The 8,264-nt window shown below is 41.8% G+C and overlaps 1 protein-coding gene across 5 annotated transcripts in view; it reads right to left on the reverse strand.

Moving 5' to 3' along the window:
* The window catches only part of Stard13 (StAR related lipid transfer domain containing 13), a 388,106-nt gene extending 383,428 nt beyond the window's left edge, over nucleotides 1–4,678 (reverse strand). For 4 of the 5 annotated variants that reach the window (XM_085685254.2, XM_085685251.2, XM_085685253.2 and 1 more), the window contains exon 1: nucleotides 4,554–4,678. The gene's annotated coding sequence lies outside the window, so the exon portion shown is untranslated. The remainder of the gene's footprint in view (nucleotides 1–4,553) is intronic. The other variant, XM_085685252.2, reaches the window with a different exon arrangement.
* Nucleotides 4,679–8,264: the final 3,586 nt, after the last annotated feature.

Here is an 8,264-nt window from a genome sequence, read left to right on the forward strand (position 1 = left end):
TCTGATAATGTCACCAAAAAATCATGCTGAACTTCCTTGAGGTAATCTGTAATCTGCTTTTTTTACTTATGGAATGCAGAAAATGATCTTATATTAGCTTGTTATTACAGTCTATTAAGATCAGGCTGGATTTTCATCTTGATCACAGATAAATATATTTCTAAACATTTTATCTCTAAGTATTTATTAAACATATTTATCTAAGACACTAGTAGTTATACTGTTGACAGAGTTTGTTCCCAGCCTCTTAGTCCCAAAACAATCACTTAGGAACTATATTATTTGCAATAGCGTTTGGCCAATAGCTTAAGGGTGATACTAGCTAGCTTTTATATCCTAAACTAAGCCATCTCCATTAATATGTGCATCACCACCACGAAGTCGTGGCCTACCAGCAAAGTTTTGGTATCCTCCATTGGAGGTGTCTGTTTTCTATGGTGGCTACATGGCTTCTCCCTGACTCCGCCTACTTTCTCCCAGCATTCAGTTTAGTTTTCCTGCCTAGCTTTACTCTGTTAAGCCATTGGTCAAAAGCAGCTTATTTATTAACCAATGGCAAAAAAACAAATTCACAGCATGCAGAGGGGAATCCTACATCAATATGCATCTTAAGAAAGGATTAAAAATTTTGTTGTAAGTCGCCTCACCTCTCCCAGGTTACTATTTGCAGCCTTTGAATGTGATAATCTGCTCAACTCCCATGTCCTGAGCTGCTATCCAATAATCTCACATGCACGAGTGTTTTGCCCGCATGCATGTCTGTATACCATGTACATGCCTGGTGCCAGTGGAGGCCAGAATAGGGCATCAGATCCCCTAGAAATGGAGTTATAGTCAGTTGTAAGCCACCATGTGGGTGCTGGGAACTGGAGTCAGGTCCTATGGAAGAGCAGTCAGGGCTCTTAACTACTAAACCACTTCTCCAATACCTGATTTTATTATCTCTAATTCATTTCTAGCCTGATATTCTTTATCAGGTATTGCTTATACTGTGAGATAATCAAAGCAATCTAGATGCTCATTAATTAATTTAGAAGAACGCAAGTGTCTAACCATCCAGAGATCATAGGTAAAAGCTCAGGTGAAGTCCTTGGAAAAGCATTTGGGAAACTCTGTACACTCAAGCTCTTCTCTTGAGTGGGACTGACAGAATCTTTATAGTTTGCGTATTATTAGTTATTATTTCCTCAGAATGACCATGAATTGCTTAAGATGATTGACATGTAAGCCATGGCAAAGAGTTGAACTCATTTCCAGTAATTAGTCCCTAAGGAAACTCTGAAGCATCCCAACTTTTCACAATACAGGGAGAATAACTGAAGACGAATTGAGAGCCACATGCTGGAGTAAACAATGTAAAAGTTCTCAGGATTATCAAGTAATGTTTAAAGAGGTATTCCAAAGCTAGCCTGTGCTTTACCAACTAAAGTATTTTTTTTTGTTTTTATTTATTTATTTATTTATTTTAAGACAGAGTTTCATTGTGAAACCCTCGCTGTTCTTGAACTCACTCTGTAGACAGGTTGACCTTGAACTCAGAGATTCACCTGCCGCTGCCTCCCAAGCGCTGGGATTAAAGGCATGTGCCACCACTGCCAGCTCAACAATGATTTATGTTGAGAATTGGATTTTGGGCTAAATGATGAGCTCTCTATCTACCAGCCTAGTTCCATATTGATGACCAAAGAACAAAACAAATAACGAGTGTTGTGGCAGCTCCTTTCTTAGTGAATCTATGCTGGATTTTAGGGTCCCTCTGGCATCTCTTTTGGTAGTCTGCAAACCATCCCTTTAGTGATCAGTGTAGGGCACTGCCCATTTGAGGAAGCCAAACATGTGCATCCATTCTTTCAGCACCAACAGGGAACAGTCTCCCACTTAGAAACAAATGCTGACAATCTCAGTTAGCATGCTGATCAAGCATTCGACCCCAATCAACTCACACGGACTGAATTTCAAGAAAATTGCTCAACTTCTACAGAAGCAGAATTGCTAGAATCAACAATGTTACACACATCTGCCATTCTCCCTCACTACAGGACTAGTACTGCTATTCCTTTGCTTTGACCCGTTTTTCCTGCTGTTCCTGTCATTGTAAAGACCAGTTGATTGCAGGGTAAGTGCTGTCGCTGACCAACTCTGTGTATGAGATTCACAGGAAGTGCCCAAAAATTGCCAAGAAGATCTCTGTGTACCCTCTTAGTGTGAACCCTCCTGGCTCATGGTGGTAGGTCCCACTCCTGCATGATTTTGTCAGACACATATTAAATAGAACAGACATTTCACTGATTTCCCATCTGTCTATAAAGGATCCACTTTAGGTAATAATTCTCATGCCTACAGTGTATTCAGAAATGAAATCATATTTCTCGATGTTAGTTCTCACAGACTTATATGCCTGTGTCATCTAAGTAAAAACTTACAGAATGGTTGAAGAATTTGTCAGATGGAGCATGGAATCCTAGTACTTGAAGCTAGCTATCTTTTCAGTCTTTTGCTCATTTGACTAAAAAAAATTAAATAATAAGAGCATAAGACATGCAATAAGTGTGTTACTATTAAGTGTGGCTCCAGACCAGTTGCTATTTTATCAAAATAGAGAATCTTTTATTTTATTTATCAGTATTTTATGTGCATTCATGTTTTGTCTGCATATATGTCTGCCTCCTGTGGTGCCTGGTGCCCACAGAGCCAGAAGAGAGCATCAAATCTCCTGGAACTAGAGCTAAGGATGGTTGTGCCCCACCATGTGGGTGCTGGGAACTGAACCTGGGTCCTCTGCAAAATCAGGCGATCTTTTCAGCCTCACATCAGGAAATTCTTGTGTCTAGTATTTATCCAGCATCATAGTCTATGTCTTGGAGACCGTCCCCAAAACGTTCCCACACAGAGAAATTGTCCTCTGAGCACAGTCCAGGGACAGCCAAACGTGAACAATGTAAGAGTGTGAACAAGTCATACTCTTCGCGAGTGATAAAACATATTTCATGTTGGAATGCTAAGCCAAGCCCACTGCTCACCTCTACGGTTCCCATTGTGGGCGCCTGGCTGCAAAAAGTCAACAACTTACCCTCCTTCAAAGCTTTCAGCTTTATAAACTTAAATGATTTTAAGAAGCGTGGGATTAGCTAGCAGAAAGCAGAGTGAGGCAAAAAAAGAAAAATCCTCAGAGGACCCTCCCAAACCTCAGAGACTCGACATTCTTCACTTGGGTGTCGGGTGCAGAAAATTTATTTATCTGTGTAAAAAGTACAGAAACAGGGTACAGCAGACCTGGGGGGCACACCCTGCACAGGTGAGACACCTTGGTCCAGGAAGGGAAAAGCCTGGAGAGAACCAGGCTAAATCCCCGCCAAGATGATACCTTTAGATTTTAGACGGGACAGCCTCCAAGGCTCGCTCTTAGCTTGCACATAGGAGGGAACCCATCCCAGAGGAATATGGACTTAGATGTAAATACCAACCATTGGCACAGGTGACATTGGGCAGGACTGTGATTTGTGTAGAGGGAGAGGAGGACACAGATAGGTGCGCATTGCATGGATTGGGAGCAGTTGGAGCTGGAGTCGGGGGTGGCAATTGCAGGGAGAGTTCACTATGACCATAGCCCACTTACTCACCATGTACCTGAAAAGACCAGGTAAGAGAGGAGACATATATGGACACAGAATTGGCACAGTCGGCTTGATTAAAGTCTATCTTTTCTTTTAAGACATCTCAAGAAAAGAAAGAAGACTCAACATCTAATATACAGAAAAATACTCCATAGAGATAGCCTCTGCAGATCAGTTAGTGGCAAGCCTTGAGCCAGGTCAAATGAACAAAAACATTAAGAGTTCCTGGAATTCCCCCCTGAAAGGTTCGATTTTGTTAGCATTAGGCAAGTAATTACCTTATATACAATTGAGCTTGTTCTGTGACATTCCAAGTTGGACAAATCCCTGGCTTTCAGTTTGCATTCTGACAATTACCAACTTCTCAAGTTAATTTGCCACAATCTCAAGGAGCTGGCCTGCACAAGCCAGCACTGAGCCCAGCAAATCGCTCACACGTTGCAGAGTAGTGCCCACCGAGGTATCACGGATCAACCACCCTCACCACACCTAAGCAAATACCAAATGACTTTAGAGAAATGACCGACGGATTCGGGATGACATTTGGTTATAATTCTTTAGGATTTCTCACTTGTCCCAGACTCAATCTCAAGTGGAAGAGATAATTTGACCCCTTTTAAAATGAACTAATTGCACTGGCTCTGAGCAGAGGGAAAAGCCAGTCCTCTGTGGACGCCTCTGAACTTGCCTAAAGGACAACGGCTCTGTACACCCATTTCGTCACAGAAGACTTTTTATTTTAAAAGCAGTGACTTTTTTTTTTAAAGCTTTCCGTTTTAAATCAGAGTTACATGTGCATATTTGGCAATGAGTTGCTATTATTAAAGGCAGGAGGCAAAGCAGCCTGCTCAAGTTTCACATGAAGCCAAAAAAAAAAAAAAAGTTTCTTCACATTATCTCAGTTTTAGAGTTGAAGAGCTGCGGCCGAGTTCTGCTTACCTTACAACTTCAGCTCCACAGAGGTCTCTCAGGTTTAAAAGCAGGATGCCAAGGCGCAGGATTGATTTTCTTGCACACAAGTTTCATCTGTCAAACACTCAGCTCCTCACGAGGAACCAGCCCTCTCTTGCCAAACACCAATGAGGAAGCCTCACAGCACATGTGGGTAGTGGCTTCCCTGGAAGCCAGTCAAAGTCTGCACATACTCTCTGGGACAGAGGTGCCAGATGAACTTGGCCTGGCTCACACAAAGCCTGCCATTGTGAGGTCCTGGGCATCTCTTGAGGGGGAAAAAGGCGTTCTAAGAAACTCTTGCCAGTCTGAAGTCTTCTTGCGCTTGTTAGCTGTGCCTTTCATTCATTGAAAATGAAGAGGAAATGGCATTCTTCTATACTCATAGATCGGTGCCTAGCCCAATGGTCATCAGAGAGGCTTCACTCAGCAACTGATGGAAACAGATACAGAGACCCACCGTGAAACAGTAGGTGGACCCCAGGCAATCCCGTGGAAGAAGGGAAGAAGAATTGCAGGAGCCAAAAGGGCCAAGGACACCACAAGAAAACTCACAGAATCAACTGACCTGGGCTCATAGGGGATCACAGAGGCTGAACCACCAACCAAAGAGCCTGCATGGAACTAACCTAGGCCTTCTGCATATATGTTACAGTTGGGTAGCTTAGTCTTCTTGTGGGACTCCTAACAGAAGGGGTAGGGCCTTACTCTGACTCTGTTATTTTCTTTTGGGACCCTTTTCTCTTCATCCAGTCTTGGGGGGCGAGTGCCTAGTCTTGCTTCGGTTTGGTGTGCCATGGCTGGCTGATGTACATGGGAGGACTGTACTTTTCTGGGGAGAAGGGAGAGGCAGTGGATGGGGGAGGCAGAGGGGAAGAAACTAGAGAAGGAAAAGGGAGAGTAGCCCTGTGATCGGGCTAGGAGGAAATTAATTAATTGGTTAATTTAAAAAGAAAAATAAAGAGAAAACATCCGGTGACAGCTTCCTAGGGCACCAGTTAGATTCCCTAGAATCCACCCATATGTTGCAATAAGAAGGAATCTGGAATATACTCCTGTTTCTGGCTGGTAGCAGTGCTTTAGTTAAACACTTGCTTCATCTCACCATTTGGAATAGCGTCCACACCATGAAAGTCAACAGAAAATTTTACTGGAAGAATGTTCATAATTATGAGAATGCAATGGCGTTTGTGAAGTGTTGTTCACCAGCCCCAAGAGTACAATGAAAATTTAATGCTTTTTTTAAAAAAATTTATTATTTATTTATAAGTAAATTTAATTTATTTATGATGTAAAATCATTGGGTGAAATTAACAGAGTATGTTAAGTTGTCTCTTTCCACCAAGGCAGCCAGAAGTCACTGTGAGGGTGTGAGCACCTTCTAGATTGATACAGATGTACAATGACCAGAAAAACACTTAGTTTTTAGCTTTCTTTTCTGTGTCTTAATCTATCTGCCACAATGCACCATAAAAAGTGAAATGAAAAAATTAAATCAAAATGTTAAGACTCAAGCCATACTAATTCTTTGTGTGGGTTTTGTTTCTGTTTTGTTCATCCCTTCCCCACTCCCCCGCACTTGTAGGGATACCAAATTAAAGTATATTATTCTTGTGAGCAGCTAGGCGTGAATGGAAGAGAGATAGGCAGCACCTGAATATAATAGTTAAACAAGAGACCTGAGTTCAAGAGACAGCTCTGGTTGTATAAATAATCAATGTCAAGTCTAGAAATGTCTAACGGTCTCTCTAGGTCTGTTTCTAAGAATGAATAAGTGGGGCTTATTCAAGGATGGGAAATTAGATGTTTTCAGGGGTTTGGGGTACAACTCACTAGGAGGTGCTCAGGGGGAGCTAGAGGTCACGAAATGTACTGTAGCCTCCTGTGTTGGAACATGGGTTACATTAAGATTTTGCATGAAAATCTAAATTTTTGTCGTTCAAATTCTTCTAAATTTTATACGTGAGCAACTTATTTAGAAGACTTACAAGCATCAGCAATGTTAAATAAACTATATCTTCAAGTTGAGTTTGTCCTGTGGATGCCACTGGGTGGTTCCTCAACTTTCTGGGAAATAAGAGCTAGAGTGACTTCAAAATAAATGATCTTCATGATGCTAAGTACACAAGGCAGGACTTCAAAAGGTGGAGACTTATGGACCTCAGCTTCTCATGACCTGACGTGGTAGACCTTTCTTCAAAGGAGTGGTGTGCAACCCATGATGCCCTTAGTATTCAAAGAATGGCTGAGCGAGAAAAAACACCCAAATGGTGGGAGAGAAGAGAAAAATAAATTCCTTCTCTTCAAAATGAAGACTCAAGTCAGGAAAGTCCATTGTTAGGGTCTGGGTGGTCTAATGCCCGTGAACCATCCAGCAGTCCCTGACTGGGAGCATATTCCATTTTGTGAGGGGAGAGTTTGTCTTTAGTGAACAAAAAGCAGGCAGGCTCACAGAGGACCTTGTTGTAAGGAGAGGGCCCCTTGTTTGTCCCAGCCGCCCGGCTAGTTTACACTGAAATAACCACACAGAAATTGGATTAATTAAAACACTGCTTGGCCATTAGCTCTAACTTCTTATTGGCTAACTCTTACATCTTGATTTAGCCCATTTTTATTAATCTATGTATTGCCACGTGGCTGTGGCTTACCAGCAAGATTCTAACCGGCATCTGTCTGAGGTGGAAGATCCATGACTTCTACCTGACTCCACTTTCTTCCTCGCAGAATTCAGTTCTGTCTCCCCTGCCTACCTAAGTTCTGTTCTATCAACTAAGTCAAGGCAGTTTCTTTATTCATTAACTAGTGAAAGCAACACACAAACAAAAGAAACTCCTACACCAGGACCTGATCCATGGTCCCACACACAACGTTTAGCAAACATTTGCTCTGGCTGGTGGAAGCTAGCAGAGACTGTGAACCCAAATCTGAGACATGTTATGAGGAACCGTCCTCCAAGTCAAGCAACTGCTCTCTTGAGTTCAACTCTGTCTCCTTGAAAGAGATCATCACAGCTGGGCTTGTGGATGGTTTACACCCACTCCACGCCCACAGAGAGGGGTGGAGTGTAGCATGAGACCTGATCATCCATCTGTGTACTTTTGGCATCCCTGAACAGTTCCTGGAAGAAGGCTAAACTATATAAATATCAGAGAAGACTAGAGCAGCAAAATATAATTGAAAGTTAAGAGACACATATGATAAGGAGCCAACTAGAAATCCCTGTGACAAACAGAAGAATACGTTTTAAAGATCTCTGACCTGAATCAAGTAGAAAGAAGAGGCAGTAAATTCTTGAGAATAAAAGAATTAGTGGATAGAAAAATGTAAAGGTAGACAGCTGTTAATTTCTAGAATAGAGAGATATATACCCCTGTACTGAAAATATAGAAAGTCCTTTGCTGGGCAAATGGGAATAAACCTATACTGACCACACCTTTTTTTCCCTTATTTTCTTATTGTTTTTATTGAGCTATATATTTTTCTCTGCCACCCTCCTTTCCTTCCTCTTCCCCTTTTATCCTCTCCCTTGATCCCCATGCTCCCAATTTATTCAGGAGATTTTGTCTTTTTCTACTTCCCATGTAGATTATATCCGTGTATGTCTCTCTTAGGGTAAACTTGGTTGTCTCTAGATTTTCTGGGATTGTGAATTGTAGGCTGGTTTTTCTTTGCTTTATATCTAAAAGCCACTTATGAGTG

Source organism: Myodes glareolus, chromosome 2, assembly GCF_982192425.1.
Source record: "Myodes glareolus chromosome 2, mMyoGla1.1, whole genome shotgun sequence".
Taxonomy (NCBI): Eukaryota; Metazoa; Chordata; class Mammalia; order Rodentia; family Cricetidae; genus Myodes; species Myodes glareolus.